The 16904-nt window shown below is 38.7% G+C and overlaps 1 protein-coding gene and 1 pseudogene across 1 annotated transcript in view; one reads left to right on the top strand and one right to left on the bottom strand.

The window, feature by feature from the left end:
* Positions 1-113: 113 nt before the first annotated feature.
* Positions 114-6166, bottom strand: LOC127626136 (selenoprotein M-like; annotated as a pseudogene).
* Positions 6167-15520: 9354 nt separating this feature from the next.
* The window catches only part of LOC127626127 (inositol polyphosphate 5-phosphatase K-like), a 39065-nt gene continuing 37681 nt past the window's right edge, over positions 15521-16904 (top strand). The window contains exon 1 of the mRNA XM_052101705.1: positions 15521-15923. The gene's annotated coding sequence lies outside the window, so the exon portion shown is untranslated. The remainder of the gene's footprint in view (positions 15924-16904) is intronic.

Genomic DNA, 16904 nt, shown 5'->3' with positions numbered 1-16904 from the left:
TCACAGGTGTGCATTTATCGGCTATTTTACAAAGGCTTCAAATGTGGATCATGAAATGAGATTTTAGATTTTTTATTCTGAATTACATAATAATCAAAACACTCAATCACTGTGCTCATATTTAAAACTTTTATTTTCTCAGTGGTCCCTTTATGCTCCTACAGCCTGTTTTTGAGCCCTAATTTTTGCCCTTGAGAACAAATTTCATCAGTCTGCAGCCAGTCACAAAGTTTTACAGCTGTAGACATCATTAATGTCCCCTTTGGGCAGAAATAAGGTAACGTAGAGTGGGAGCAAACAACCAAATAACAGTTTATTGCCACGTTGACATTTAGCAAAAAGATAAAACTCTTGAGACTCGTCTGGCTCTGTTCTAATGACATTTGTAAATCAACCCGATCACTCTTATACAAGCGGTTACAAATCTTGGTGAATGGAATCCTCCACTGATTGGTGCTCTACGGTTATATCAGTCTCAGGGGGCGATGAGGTGATTTGCTGCCCCTCAAAGGGGCTGTCTTTCGCTGGGGAGAAGCGGAACTCTTCTGGCACCTGGTCTTCAGGATGCTCTTTTTTATAAAAGCCCAGCTTTGCCAAGAGGTTGTTTATCTCAATGCGAGTCATTTCAGATAATGGGATCCTCTGAAAGGGAAATGTAGGGATGATGAAGATGGGAAAGTCATTCAAATTAAAGGCTGGATTCAAAACATCACATTTAGATTGCAAATGTTCATTCCAGGATAAGGACTATGATAATAACCTGGTTGATACTAAAGCAAATTATAGTGACCAAGACAAGCAATTATATTTGCATTTTTACTTATGTTTGTAGCACACATTTTCATACCAAAGAAACAAGTAACACTAGCATCCAGTGTAGAGAATACACTGGATAATACAAAGTAGTTTGAGAATGTTAATAGTTCCTAAACAATGGCACATTTTACTTACATCTAGCTCGTTATAGTAGTGGTTGAGAAGGACAAGTTCAGGATCTGCCCCAGGAATGTGCTTCATTACCAAGTTGTGGCTGAACAGATGATCATTAAGGATGAACTTTTACCAAAAATGAATAGAAAACTTTAATATCGCTGCTTGTGAGTAATACTTGCCTAAACATATATTAAAGGTATAGTTTTATACAAAATCATCATTTACTCTCCCTAAGGACAGAAACATACTTTATGCAAGTATGCGTATACCAACGCACACTCCGGATGAACATACTGTACATAAAGTGCATTCTTGCGCTGATGTGGCGGGAACAAACCTCAGTCCTCAAGATGGCGATAAAGTGTCCTTCAGAAGTCTGAGCCCTTTTAACTAGATGTGTTACTATTCAGGTTAAGTTGATATAAGTATATTATTGACTTTAACTTACTCAGCAATATTCTCTTCAAACTGCTGCTCCATAATGACGGGCGTTAGCTTGAAAGAGAAAACTCACCCCAGGACCATATATCTTATATACTAAGATAACAACCTCTATGCTTTTACCATTGTAGAGAGCGTAATGTCAACTAACCTGTTACGACAGTAAGTCACTGTTTGTGGATACCATACAAATTAATGGGTAGAGCTGTAAACTGACACCTACCTGTCGCAAACTTTCCGTGACTTCTTTTATAAAACAGCAATTTTATCGGAGTAAACTCCACACATAGTTCACTTCAAAAGGAGTGTTTAGTGTAAAATATGTTGAAGATTGGCAGACAGGCCAAAAAGAAAGATCGGCCTCTTGTCTCCTCGCCAATGTGCCGGAGAATGTCTATGGAACGTTATGCTATTCGATGCTAACCTTGTAGACTCACCCTTCAGACGGGCTCAGGTAGAAGCGAACAGTTTCAGGTGTATCTGCGTCTCGCAAGACGACAAGGAACACCCACTACACATCACACCCACTCCAAGTAATACCCCCTTGGATCACAAAGTGATTCTTTTGGCTGAAAGAACTTTTAAAATCCTATGCAATCTCTGTATGATTCGCGTTGTCTCAACTTTATAACTATGACAAAAATAACTTTTAATTCATACAGTATGTCACACATCATATTATTAAACCAACGATTCAGTATAATTGGTTAAATTAAACATTCATCAGTTCTGTTTTCTCCTGTTAGCTCACAAGCTAACCTGTTAGCCTATTAGCTTATCATACCGCTAACAGCTTCTCCTCTACATTTTGAGCAGAGGTGTAGTGGTAAAAAAAAGAGGTGGGTAAACTATAAATTCTGGTGGACCACGACGTGGTCACCCGGTAAGGTGGGCCACTGCCTACCGGTGTATGTGTATCCTGATGACATCGCTAAAGGCTATCATTTGATGGTACTACCAAGGGTATCACTGGTTGTTCCCTCATCATAGGTCACACAATCACTATTCAATTCATACATTAATCTAAGTTCTTGTTAAAGAGACCCAAGAAGGAATAATATGGTTGAAATCTATAAAGTTTACTAAATGACAAAACAGAGAGAGATATAGAGGGAGGCTTATATCCAGGGCTTCCAATGCAATACTGTACATAATGATTAGGGATTTGGGATTATTTTCATAGTCGATTAATCTGTTGAATATTTTCTCGATTAATCAATTAGTTGTTTGGTCTATAATATGTCAGAACAATGTGGATCAGTGCTTCCCAAAAGCCCAGGAGTATGACGTCCTCAAATGTCTCGTTTTGTCCACTACTCAAAGATATTCAGTTTACTGTCGTTGCAACACATTCTCACCCCGACTCGTCACGTACGGACGCTTCGGGCAGTTTCGTCGCATATTGACGCGCCGGGTACACCTTTGGCGTCATTTTTCGACGCGCAGGGCAGTCCCATAGACTTCCATGTATCTCCGCGAACCGGAGCGTGCAGCGTTCAAATGTCACGTCTTGGGTAAGCTCACGCCGCGAACGGGTGGACAGTCGAGACCGCGATCAATAACAATCAAAAGGAATAGGCTGCAATGGCCCTCCAACTGTTTTGTGATGTTTAAAACCCCGGAGACGTCACGTTCTACATATCTCCGAACCGGAGCGTGCAGCGTTGAAATGTCACGTCTCGGGTAAGCTCACGCCGCGAACGGTCAATATCGATGCACGCGCAGGGGAAACACTGGCAGCAGTGCATTATGAAAGACTTCGTCTTAGGTTTAACAACCTATGAAACTAATAATGAACAATATGAAACTAAAACGACATAAGCTTAATTTTAAATGGCTTAGGAACTATCTATTTAGAGGTGGATAAACGCAATTTAGAGGTGGATAAACCCACTTTGGAGGTGGGTAAGCGCTATTTCCGAATTTTGGGAGGTGCGTAAACGGCGTTTACGTGCGTTTAGCATCCACTACATCCCTGATTTTGAGCACATTTATCCTCACTGTCGCCACCTAGCGATACAACAGGTGATTGTATTTAATAGAACTTTTAAGATGCTGTATATTTAATAATTTTATCAACTTTTCATTTTTTTATCTTTAGGGTTAAGTTTAGGGGTAGGAATACTGTAGGTTTAAGGCTGCTGTGGAACTACAAATAAACAAAAAACGTGTAAAAACCTGTTGCAAGACTCAAGCATTTCACTGGTTATATGAAGAGGCGTAACTCGTAGTGGGCGTGTCTTGTAAAATGGTCTGCACTTATATAGCGCTTTTTAACCTTAGAGGTTACCAAAGCGCTTTACGCTGTGTCCCAATCACACGTTCACACACACACTCATACACCAATGGTGGCAGAGCTGCCATGCAAGGCGCTAGCCTGCCATTGGGAGCAACATGGGGTTCAGTGTCTTGTCAAGGACACTTCGGCATGTGGAATTGTGTGGGCCAGGATTGGCAGCCAACCCGCACTACCACCTGAGCCACAGCCACACCAGTAGTCTTGTAGGACATAGACAGATCCATCTCTACAGTTCACACTAATGTCCCTTGTGGCAACAATGAAAATACAACCAGCATTTTGAAAGGAAACAACGCACAAAATCAAGGTTGCATAGCAAGAAGTGTCTGCGCTTACATGCGTTTTGAAGATTGACCCAATACTTTTGCTGTATGGAGAAAAGCAGCTCTGACATTCTGCCTAACTTCTCATTTTGTGTTTCGCAGAAGACATCATACAGGTTTGGAATGATAGTGAAGGTCGGTAAATTACTTTTTTTCAATAAGTATTGAAAAGTCTTAAAACTACAGACCTAAAATGCTACTGCAATGTAACTTTGTAGAGTACAGTCTAGCTGAGAAATGACTGCAAGGGATGAATGTAGACAGTTGACATGACCTAAACAAAGTTCAAATTTAAAGCTGTAACACTGTATAAGATTTGCTGTTTTGGGGGAATTAAATAACATACTTGGATTTCTTACTTCTGTCCCATTGTAGAATGCATGGTGACCTAATCTGCAATGGCCCAGAGCTGCAATAGTGTTGCACCTTAAGAATTGTAGGAGCTGCTTTAAAAGGACACTGAATTTAATCCAGGAGGGAAGAGAAGAACCTAATCATGTGTAACTTTCTGGTATTTGCTTTCATGGTGGAAAACCTATCATGAGAGAAAGTAAGAAGCAGGAATTGAAAGTGAGAAGGGGGGTGGAGGCACATTGGTAAACACAAAAGATTGTAATAAGATCACTATGCATTAGGATAACAGACCTTTTTAGTTGCTCTGTAGTTGGTTGTGATACAGTAAATATTTTTTTTAATGAATCTATAGTACATTTGAATTAATGACTATTTGTACATTTTCTATCCAAAACTTGTACTCAATTATTTGTAATGCTGATTATAATCATTTTACATATTTTCATATGTTTCATATCAAGTGGCTTGGGTTCTGCAGACTTTAAAGGATACTAAAGAGGAATGTCCTGTGTCACAAAGGCCTTGACCTGTTATGGATTGTAAAAAAAAAAGAAAAAAGTTTGAGTTTTCTATGATAAATTAAATGTTCATGTCAAATAAATAAATAAAAACATTGTCTATAGAAATTTGTATCAATATATGCATTAAGGCAGCTTACCTCCTTCAGCCTATTCAGCTGTCATCCACCACAGGTCTGGTGAGGGTGGAAAAATAACAGATTTAGAAATTAATATTGATAGATTTAAAATAAACTGTGTGTGTGTGTGTATAAAGTACATATGGTATGATGTTATTTTAATAATGACAATATTTTTATTGTGTGTGATCTCACAATAAAGGATTCAGATTTTTTTCCTTAGTTAGAGTGAGACCAACCTTTTTTTCCAGCTTTTATTTTGACATTTGAACTCAATCCAAACTTTTATTTTGACATTCAGGAAGAAATTAGTGTATGCGGTACAAAAAAAATAAAAAAAATCTTTAGATTTCTTTATAGCAATATGTTGTTTAATATCTTATGTAATGACATAGACACATAAACATCAATATGCTATATGTCACACAAAAATAAATAAAATAATAATAATAATAATAATAATATGCAAGCCAAGAAACAATTCCAATGTGCATTTACAGTATAAATGTTGGCCAATACAGATTTACAAAATATGTATATGATTTCCTTAATAACATCTCTTATTCCAGAGATTACACATTTCGACTTTGTGAAACACACTAATAAACTCTGACCTCATTTCCAATTTAGGCAAATTAGATGGTTCGGGTAAATTCTCAGAAAGCTTTCAGCACCTTCAGTTTAAGAATAATTTCGCGATCATAGATGCATAGCATCAAAATGCCTACATTTTTATTTTTACTTTCTACTTTGTTGCACGTTTGCCATTTATATTATTGCTAACAAAAGCATTTTACAGTTAGAGCTTAAACTCCAATATGCATACATGTTCAGCCAAAACGTTTGTATAGCCACGTTAAGAAGATAGATAAACGTTGAGACGGAAAGATGTCGATAATAAATAAACAAATGGAGATTTTGTGTACTGTTTAAAGCCGATATCGCTGCCTGACTGATTTTTCAGAAGCGCGCATCCGATTTGATTTAAATCATTGAAAGCTGAATGAAAGATATACTCGCCTCCACTCTGGCCTTCGCAAGACCATCCAGGTTTTTTGTGTCCAGTTCATATGATAAGATGAGAGAGGGAAACAGGGCAGTGATAATAAGCGTCCACATTCTGCACGGAATGCTGTTGAGATCTGAACTGAAGCGCTCGCTGATCACTACACTGATGGGAACACGTCAGCTGCCACGTCACAGGTACAGCGCTCCAATTTCATTTTTCTCTTTTTTCCCCCTTTCTTTTTTTTTTTCATGAAGGAGCAGAACGCTATCTAGAGGCAGAGAGAGAAATTCCTCATAAATGTGAATAAAGAGACTACGGGTTTGGTTGTTGAAACTATCACACATTTAGTGCTTGTTTTGGGTTTGGCAGAATCATGTCCACGTTTTGTTGATAAAGTGTGCTGTATAGCTGGTAATCATTGTTTAGGATACTGCACACAAACACATTTGCTATTATGCTATATCACTATATTCAGAATAAGATTCGAGTGGCGGGAAGCTCCAATAACCACTGGAGGAGTAACATGTTGTTATGGGTTCACGCGCGAATACGCTGTTGTCAGTCCTCTCAGAGCGGTTCACATTAGAGGTCAGCCGGGCTCGAGTCAGTTTGTCAAGTAGGACCTTGTGTTCGGGTTTGTAATTTATGAAAAAATACGCAGGCCTTCCGAATTTGTTTCGCCCACACGCTCTCACTCACTCACAGGTACGAGCGAACGGATGAGGGGCCGTTCAACACCGAACGCGTTACGCACGCGTCTGCTCTGTTTTTCCATTGTTTTCCTGAGTAAATGTTCTGGACGAACGTCCTTGACTGCTGCACCGCGTCTCACTGTTTCTTCAGTGTCTCATGCAGGACCGGTACATTTTTAGACACTGTTCCAAGTTAAAAAAAAAAAAGAACTTTAGGTCTCAAAAACGCATATCAAGACACCTGCGTTCTGTTTCATTCCTTGTGCTGCGTCTAGATTGATTTTTAGCGCAGGTGTCACAACGATTTAACATTCTGAACAAGTTCAGGTTGCAAATAAGGACTGTTTCATTGTTCAACATTATTCCAGATTGTTCTACACCAAGCAAAGCGCTTGATAAACGTCAATACATGTTTTTATCTTCTGCTCTGTGCTGAGGTGTCACAATCCTTCTATGAATGTTGTCTAGGATGCTTACAAAAAATACAGCATTCTGCAACAGGGTGAACAATATGCACAGTGCATCATTAGAATATACGGTGAAAAGAAAGTAAATAAGACAGATTTACAGTACTATTGCATACAACAAATCCTCAAAATAATAATAATTGCCTACTATATCATATTATAATGACAATCTGGACATTAATAAATAATTGATGGGTTATAATAATAAATATAGCTGCGAGTAGCGATGGCGGGCCCAAGCCGGTGGCACCGCCACCCCCTGTGCCTTTAGGGTTGCTGTGCACGATGGGCAATAACGTAACCTCGCTTTGACTGTCGAGAAGATATGTGCTGTAGAGCTTGCACTGCAAAAGTGCGCATTGAGGGCACATATCGACCACAAAGTATGCGTGAGCACCCTTCCGATACCTAAAATGAAAAATGAGACACCCTACGGTCTCATGGAGTTAATGGACACATGAAATAAGTACACAAGACTGAAAATTCATATGAAGTGTGCCATTTGGGACAGGGCCTATGACCGTGAACCACAATAGTCACATCTATGAGATAATTCAAATGTAGAATAATTTTTGATGTCATAGGATGTCATAGGTTAGTTATCTTTTGCAGCACTTAAATGTGTTAATCCAGAAGGCCAGTATTTATCTGGAGGTCTTTGTACAGGTTTATCAATGTAATTATAATTTACGCTTATGTGTTCCTATGATATGCAATGGAAGTACATTTTTATGTTTAACATGGGTGTATTCACAATACATAGCATACGATATAATATCTTAAGATTATTTATCATTATGTTAAGTACATCACACAAATTTGACTGTTTTCACCTGTAATGTCTCCAATAAGTACAGTATATTGGCCTGTATGGCCATGATATATTGCCTTAGCTAGACTTAGCTAACCTATTACATTAGCTAGTAGCTCATGAGTCATGAATGTTAGCAAGACACAAGTTAACTATATTTGCTTTTGGCTAATTAGCTGTATAGTCGAGGCACTGTACACAACGCGGAGGGAGGGAGGGAGGCGGGCATCGACAAAATCTCATCTACCGACCTGATGTTTTGATTTTTTATTTAATAAATATATTTGTTTGACAGGGAAGCTGTGCGTAAACAGGAATATATATATATTAATTTATTTATAAAAATAAATAAAAACACCCCAGAAAAAGGGCACTTTCTCTCGAGGAAGAAAAAGGGCAGGTGCTCAAGCCCCTTTGATGTCTATGTGTGCACGTGCCTGAGGGTGAGTAAATGATGAGAGAAATATCTTTTTGGGGTAAACTCATTTTATTTGAAAGACTATCTAGGCACATAATAACACTGCATTGCTGTGACTGTTTATAACTATTTCAAAATGTACAAGCTCACACTTTAAATGGTCAGTGCTTTGATTTTTAAATCATTAAAATAGCAACAGATCAGAGAAAAAAATGGAGATTGAGTGATTATTTTTACATTTTACATGCCATTCAAAAGCGTGGCATTTTACAACGTAAGAGAGAAATAAAAAAACTTTAAATAATACCATTTGTACTTTTCAATGACTTGGGATGTCTATGTTCAGGGCGATTTGGAGCTTCAAAGTTCCAACAGAGAAATTCCCTCCCCCTCCCCTCCCCCCACACACACACACAGACAGAATGGCAGGGCCACTATGTCTGTCAGAGAGAGACAGAGAGAAAAAACACAGAACGGGAGGGGGCACTCTGTCTGTCAGAGAGAGAAAAATTCCAAGAAATCCACATTCAAACCACAATATCTGACTTTCTGTTGGTCGGAGCTAATGACTGTAAATTAGAAAGTTGTTCGGCTTGACGAGAACAATATACACGGCAAGTTTTGTAACTGTAGATAGAACTAATTAAGTTATAACACACTTTATGTGTCCTTTTTTAGTCCTAAATCAATTTCCTCGCCACGGCCAAACCGTTCGAGATATCAATAATCCGTCCGGAATGTAGCATCCTCAATGTCTTGACTTCATGCCGACTGAGTTTGGTGGCGATTGGATTCATTTTCTAGGAGGAATATATATAATTCCAGAGCATGTGTTTCCAAACAACCCATAATAGCCGACTTCCTGTTGGGCTGGCGTAAAACTTAGAGCACTAAAGTTGTTCGGCCCGATGAGATCTACAAGTGTACCGAGTTTCATATTATTACATGCAAGCATGTTTGATATATGGACAAGTGTTCGAATCCCATTCCAGGGGGCGCTGTCGAGCCCCCCTGCCACGCCCGGGTACCATCTTCGGCCCGGCCCTGATGGCCACGGGTTCTGACCCGTGTGCAAAGTTTCAAGAGTTTTCGAGCATGTTAAAGGCCCCAAAACCTTGAAAAACAAAAATAAAAGCATTCTCACTCAACAGCCAAATCATCCCCCTCCCCCCAGACACAGAGAGACGTAGGGTCAGTGGGAGAGGCAGAGAAAATTCTCCAAAACATCCACATTCAAACCAAAATATCTGACTTTCTGTTGGTCTGAGCTAAAGACTGTAAATTAGAAAGTTGTCCGGCTCGATGAGGACAATATAATTACTGAGTTTTGTGACTGTGGTTCAAAGTGTAAAACCAACCCCCTCACTTTTGTCAAAAGGTGGCGCTACTGAGCCCCTGCACCACGCCCGTTTCTGAAACTTTGCACATGTCTACTGGCTAATAAATGTGATGTGTCTGTCGAGTTTCATGCAATTTCAAGAATGCTAAGAGTCTCAAAAGCATCAAAAAAGAATATTCGAGTTTGAAGCATTGCCGCGGCAACAGTATCCAAGATATCAATAATCCTTTCACATGTCTACATCTGCCATGTGTTTACATTACACACCAAAAGTTTTAAGTAAATCGGGTAAAAATAAGAGGGTGATTTCAAAGCATTTTAAAAGTGACACACTTCCTTCTGCCAGTTGGTGGCGCTATAACTTTGACTCACAATAGTCACATCCATGCGATCGGCCTGTTACAGCGAACACACTGCTGAAGTTTCATCGAGATCAATTAATGTATGCAGAAGTTATAACACACTTCCTGTTTCTCTTTTCGCGCCATCATTTCGTTTCCTCGCCACGGCCAAACCATTCGAGATATCAAAAATACGCCGGCAATTTTTCATCCTCAATGTCTTGACTTCATGCTGGCCGAGTTTCGTGGCGATTGGTGGAATTCTCTAGGAGGAGTATTTCAAATTCCATTGCATGCGTTTTCCAAACAACCCTAAATAGACGATTTCCTGTTGGGCTGGGGTAAAAAGTAAAAGTATGAAGGATATATGAAACGATGAGATCTATATGTGTACCAAGTTTCATATTATTACATGCAAGCGTGTTTGATTTATGGACCAAGTTTTCGGACCCCATTCCAGGGGGCGCCGTCGAGCCCCCCTGCCACGCCCCGGTACCAGCTTCAGCCCGGCCCTAATGGCCGCGGGTTCTGACCCTTATGCAAAGTTTCAAGAGATTTAGAGCACGTTAAGAGCCCCAAAAGTGCCCGAATAATCGTAAGAAAAATAATATTCTAACGAAAACAATAGGGCCTTGCCTTTTCAAGGCTTGGGCCCTAATAAATAACAACTATTCTGAAATCTTATTGAGTGAAGCAGTAGGTTTTGCATACCCTGTTCATTAAAAAAGAAGAAAAAAGTTTTGTAAAATAAAAGTATATAAATATAGCTTTTTTAAATCACTGTATTGTACAAAAACTGGAAAACATGCATAAATTATCTTTAAATAGATCTCTATTTCATTAAACGTTTTGAATGTACTTGGCAATGATGGCTGATGGGATGAATATAAAATTATTATTTAGTTTCAAATTTATGCAATTGTTTTAGCAAAAACTTTCTAAATGGGGCCTCAGGAGTTGGGGCAACCCGCCCCTGATTCTATGGGTCATTCTTCAATAAGGGCAATTTTATCTAAATTGAGAGATTTTGGCAAATTTAACTTTAATTAAAGCCTAATGTATCCTCTAAATCTGTAATGATTGTTTTTAAGCAGTATTTAATTCAAATCAATAGGGGGCAGAACATTTCTCCTATATTAAAGAATCAATATACACATAAAAACACATTTACATCCAGAGGCCATACACAATTAAATAAAATCTAGTATAATGGGTCAATGACATGACACTCCATATCTATTAAATTATTCAAAAATACTTAAAAAATGCAATTTACATAAAACTATTACTTGAATACACCTCTTTATAATAAATGTGTTTTCAATTAGTGTTCAAAGTCATTTTAGTATTTCTTCTGGAGATTAAATCAAAAAATGTAATGTGGTAAAACCATCCAGAGACAAAATCATAATAATAATCAAATAAAAAGAAGAGATTAAATATTTGAAAAATGAAATGTTGGCATGACAATGTTTAGAAACCAGGGACAAGGAGGCTAATCAAGTGGCCGAGATCTAATGATAAGGATGCATGGAGCGGACTAGACGAGGACCTGCGTTCCACCTTAGAGAATCCCCTTACTGGAAGGGTGGAGGCCAAGCTAGAGGTAGATTTGGTGAAACAGTTGTAAGGAAGATTGATCCCAGGGTAATGGGTCGGAGAGAGGAGATACTGCAGCTTGTGAAAGTGTGGAGGCAGCTTCGTATATATATATATATATAGAAGAGTTTGTCTTTGGGATTTTAGATAACATTCTACATTATTCATGCTTGGGAAATAACCTATCGCACTTAATAATCATGATCATAATTTCATCTGAGAAATAACTCTTAGGTTGAGTTTTGAGGGGGGGTGTAAATGCTGTTTTTGTGGACTGTCAAGCTTCCTAAAAGCCGTCGGATCTCAGACAGCACTGCGATTCCTCACCAGGACGAGGAGGACAGAACACTGGTCACGTGTGAATTTCAGAGTGGAATGTAAAGTCCTCCTGCAGATTCAAGATCTTGAGTGGCACAGGGGCCTATTTGCCCGACAAGTACATCTCAAATGTTTCAACCCAAACTCAAAAGGAAAACGTATAGATATTGTGTATATTGTGACTTTTTTCATGACAATTTACCCCAATTAAAAATTTATTTAATACGCATTGTATATGTATATTGCATTTAAATGTATTAAATCTTATGGACTACACACAGAACTGCTTTAATGTGAATTATAAAAGAGTTTCTTTCTGTTTTCTCTAAATATGAGAATAGTTGAGTCAAACATTTCAGTCACAGGACATAATGTAGTCTAAGATATACAATTTGTGTTACTGCACTTTGCCTTTGCAGTATACATAACGGATGTTGTCTTGGTGATCATCTAAGTGTCAATTAAGAGTGTTCTATGAATATGTGACAAAACCAATAGTTACAATATATACCAAAAAATACATACAGTAGGACCTACATATGGTCCATCAATATTCTTTTGTGCTGCAGTGAAGAGACGCATTATCTCTGTGCAACAGCAGACGCAGCGCAGAGACTTAAGTCCACTGTGCACCAGAGTGTGAAATGTTGCCTGTAGAAGGCACTCTGACCAGTGGCGTTTTTAGCTTACATAATCACTCTAACAAATACACAAACATCTCATCTTATTACAAAGGCTTGCTTTCCACCACTTTACTGTATAGTACACTATGAAGAACACTATGCCATATGGTTTGCTAAAGCTACAAAACATAATAAAATCAAAAGAAAACATAACTGACAGATCTCTGCTCTCTTCATGAAGGAGGAAGCGAGGGCTGGGTAAATGTCCAACATAAATTCTTTATTTTACACAATTTTCAGCGTAACATCAATAGGTTAGCTTTTCAGCACAATGCAAATGCACAATTTTGTGTACGTCTCTCTCTCCTCGGCGGTCTAGACTGCCCTTTTAACCCCCTCCAGCTCTCACTGCAACACAAAACAGCTGTTAGATATGATTTTCCACAGGTGTCGATCCTTACCGCTCTTCCTCTCCCTGCCTCGCACTCCACAGACGTCACTGGGCCACGCCCAGATCACCATAATAACCCAATATGAATAGATACAGCCCATAATAGCTGTAATTAGACAAATTTGTATATGTGTGTGATATATATTGGGTGGTAATCTTGAACATTGCACTGATGTGTATTTTATGCTTCATCACAAGCAAATAAATGTTAATATGACCATATTGTAGTTGAGTTGTCATATGATTGAGATCTCATTGGTTGGTCTGAAGTGTTGGGATACTGAAGTTCATAAAAAAGGTCAGGGATACCCTAATTTACTATATCCTAGTGCATGGATATTCAAATTCATTGACAAGAGGGCCACATAGAAAAATTCATAGGGGCATGTGGGCCAAGAATATTTTTTTTAACATGATATGGTAGATCTATAAAACACTGCCTGGCCAAAAAAAAAGTTGCATACTGTAATATTTTGTTGGACTGCATTTAGCATTGATTACATTTTGACAACCTTATGCAATGTCACAACATTTATTTCCATCCAGAGTTGCATTCACTTTTGGCCGAGGTCTTGAATGGATGATGGGAGAGTCAAATCACTCTGTAAAGTCTTCTCCAGCACATCTCAAAGACTTTCAATGGGGTTAAGGTCAGGACTCTGATGTCATCCTGGAATGTGCCCGTGCCATCAGGGAAGAAACAATCCATTGATGGGATAACCTGGTCATTCAGTACATTCAGATTGTCAGCTGATGTAATTGTATTGCCGCATAACGGTGCTGAACCTAGACCTGACCAATTGAAGCAACCCCAGATCATAACACTTTCTCTAGAGGCTTGTACAGTGGGCACTATGCATGACGGGTGCATCGCTTCATCCGCTTCCCTTCTAACCCTGGCGCCCATCACTTTGGAATAGGGTAACTCTGGACTCATCAGACCATAGGATCCTTTTCCATTATTCCACAGTCCAATCTTTACGCTCCCTAGCAAACTGAAAAGATTTTTCAGATTAGCCTCACAAACAAGTGGCTTTCTTGTGGTCACACAGCTGTTTTGTCCCAATCCTGTAAGATCTCATCACATTGTGCATGTGAAAATGCTCTTACATTCACTATTAAACATAGCCATGAGTTATAATGTTGATTTTTTTATGATGAGACTTCAAGCATTTAAATGATCTCTGATCAAGATCATTCAAGATTTTTTACGACCACATTTCTTGCATGAAGCTGGAGGTTCACCACTATCCTTTCAGGTTTTAATAATGCGTTGAACAGTTAGTCCCAATTCCAGTGATTTCAGCAATCGCCTTTGTTGTTTTCTTTGCTTGATGCAGGCCAATAATTTGCCCCTTCTGAAACACAGTAACATCTTTTCCACAACCACAGGAAATGTCTTCCGACATGGTTAAAAGACATTGAGATGTGCCACAACGTCTGTCTAGCACAAGTTTACATTGAAAAACAGCATGAACAGACATGGATTCCACTGATCTTTTCATCTGGAAAGCATCACAATCTATTTAATATCTGCTAAACATCTTAAAAAGATCAGATTTACAAACATTCTAAATCATACACATCTCAAAGACATCTACTGAGTGCCTTATTGACATCCGAGAGGAAACGTCTTATAGACGTATTGAAGATGAGCAAACAACCTAAAAAAATACATCTTCCAGATGTAATCACACACATCAAAGAGACGTCTGGGTTTTGTACGTGTGCTATCAGGGTGGAGTTTTAAGGATTATTTTACTGCTGTCTTTATGTGCTTTTTGGAGCTTCTAAGTGCTGGTCACCATTCACTGGCACTGTGAGGACTTAAGCAGATCTGAGAAATGCTTCTTAAAATCTTCAATAGTGTTCAGCAGAAAAAAGTCATACATAAGGGATGGCTTGAGGGGGAGTAAATAATGAGATAATTTACATTTTTGGGTGAACTATACCTTTAATATTATAGTGTTGCGGTAATGAGAATCATTATATTGATTTGGGGTTTAAAAAAATATATATGACCAGGACATTTTCTTGACAGGTTTCGTGAGAATCACCCAGTTGGTATTCTTTCTGGCATTTACTTAGATACTGAATTCTGGTGTTTTTATTTTCCCTCTGCTACACCCTTGGCTTTAACACTGAACACCCCTATCGCGTTTAGTGTTGTTGACTAAACACGCGTGCTGAATGCCATGGCAACGGCAACAGCGGTATTTCATTTACGCGGTTTTACGCCTCAAACCTAAGCTTACCTACAACTTACAACCTTTTATTGCTTTGCATGCACTAACATTTCATTCAGAAGACGCAAATCTTGTTTATATCTCAGTATTAGCGCAGGTTCAGGATAATACCATGTGACAGGAGCGTTACGTCTGCGGCGATTAAATCTGTGACGAAAGCGACGCCAGCGGCTCTGTGGCAGTCAGTGGATGAAGCGCGTTCAGGAGTTGTGAAGGACGTCAGTGACCAATCGTGTCTTGACATTCACAATACACGCTTCGATTAGCTGCGAAACCAATACACGTCCTATATCGCACCGCGCTATCTAGGGATGAAATGCACTTGCCGTTAGCGACCTTTTCACTCCCATTTCTCCTATCGGTAAAGCTTAAGGTCTTTCGCTTTTAATATAACATAGGAAGAAGACGCACCGATGTGACACATTGGATCTGTCTGATGCGTGCACGCGCTCTCGCGTATTGTCAGATGCTGTAGTGACCAGATGATGGGCTATTTGAATGCCTGCTAAGCTTTTTGAACACGAAATTGTCTGTCAATCAATCTGGTTTCCAGCGGTGCACATCAGTTCTTCTGTCAACATACTTTCGGTTCTCGCCAGTCTGCCTTGATCGAGGAAATTGGGTAAGAAATAGACAAATGTCAACACTGTTATTGCTCAAAACAATGTAATAAACCGCATGATTGCAGAAATGAATGCACAATTGATTCTGTGTAACCTGATCAAATATGTTATGTTATGTTATGTTATGTTATGTTATGCTACGTTATGATATACTATGTTATGTTGATGTTATGTAGTATATACCATTACTGATGTGGCTATACATGTTTAGTGCACATCTCAAAGATGGCAAAGCAGACTATTCTTTCACATGCCTTCAGTAGTCTGCAGAATGGATTGTTTACTTTTTAGTTTTTTTTTGTGAGCAGTGTTTTTTGACCAATTTATGCGTTTATATATATTATTTTATATATATAAACGTGCACATAAGTGAATTAAATAATGTCTTAATGCAAATGTAAAAGGTTTCTGTGAGGGTTATGTTAAGACATAGGGTTAGGAATAGAAAATATAATTAGCTTAGTTTAAAAACAATAGAAGTCACTGTAAAGTCCCCACCATGATAGAAAAGAAAGTGTGTGTGTGTGTGTGTGTGTGTGTGTGTGTGTGTGTGTGCTTTTGAAAAAGAAATACATGTGTATTTTTATGTCTGTGGCATTTTTCAGAACTTAAAAGGGCATCACAAATTATTCAAACGCTTCCTCTTCCACCCTCTAATGAACACAGTAGCTCATAATGCACATTATTGTAAGGTGACCTTCAGCATTTTCTGCCCCAGTCTCTTATTTTTAGTGCATAACATAGGGTTCAGAATTAGTAGAATATTTGGACCTTGTAGTACATATATTATACCACTAATATAACTACAATAATGCACCATGTTTAGTGATATTTAATAGACTTTACCAAGCCTTGAAAACACAATGAAGTATATTTAACTTGGTTCTCTCAATTTTCATGGAGATATTGAATCTCTTCAATAGATTCAATATCTATTGAACCCCCCCCCCCTCCGTCCGTCCATCCGTCCGTTCACCCAT

The sequence above is a fragment of the Xyrauchen texanus genome, chromosome 3 (assembly GCF_025860055.1).
Source record: "Xyrauchen texanus isolate HMW12.3.18 chromosome 3, RBS_HiC_50CHRs, whole genome shotgun sequence".
Classification (NCBI taxonomy): Eukaryota; Metazoa; Chordata; class Actinopteri; order Cypriniformes; family Catostomidae; genus Xyrauchen; species Xyrauchen texanus.
This window is presented reverse-complemented; position numbering and strand designations above follow the sequence as displayed.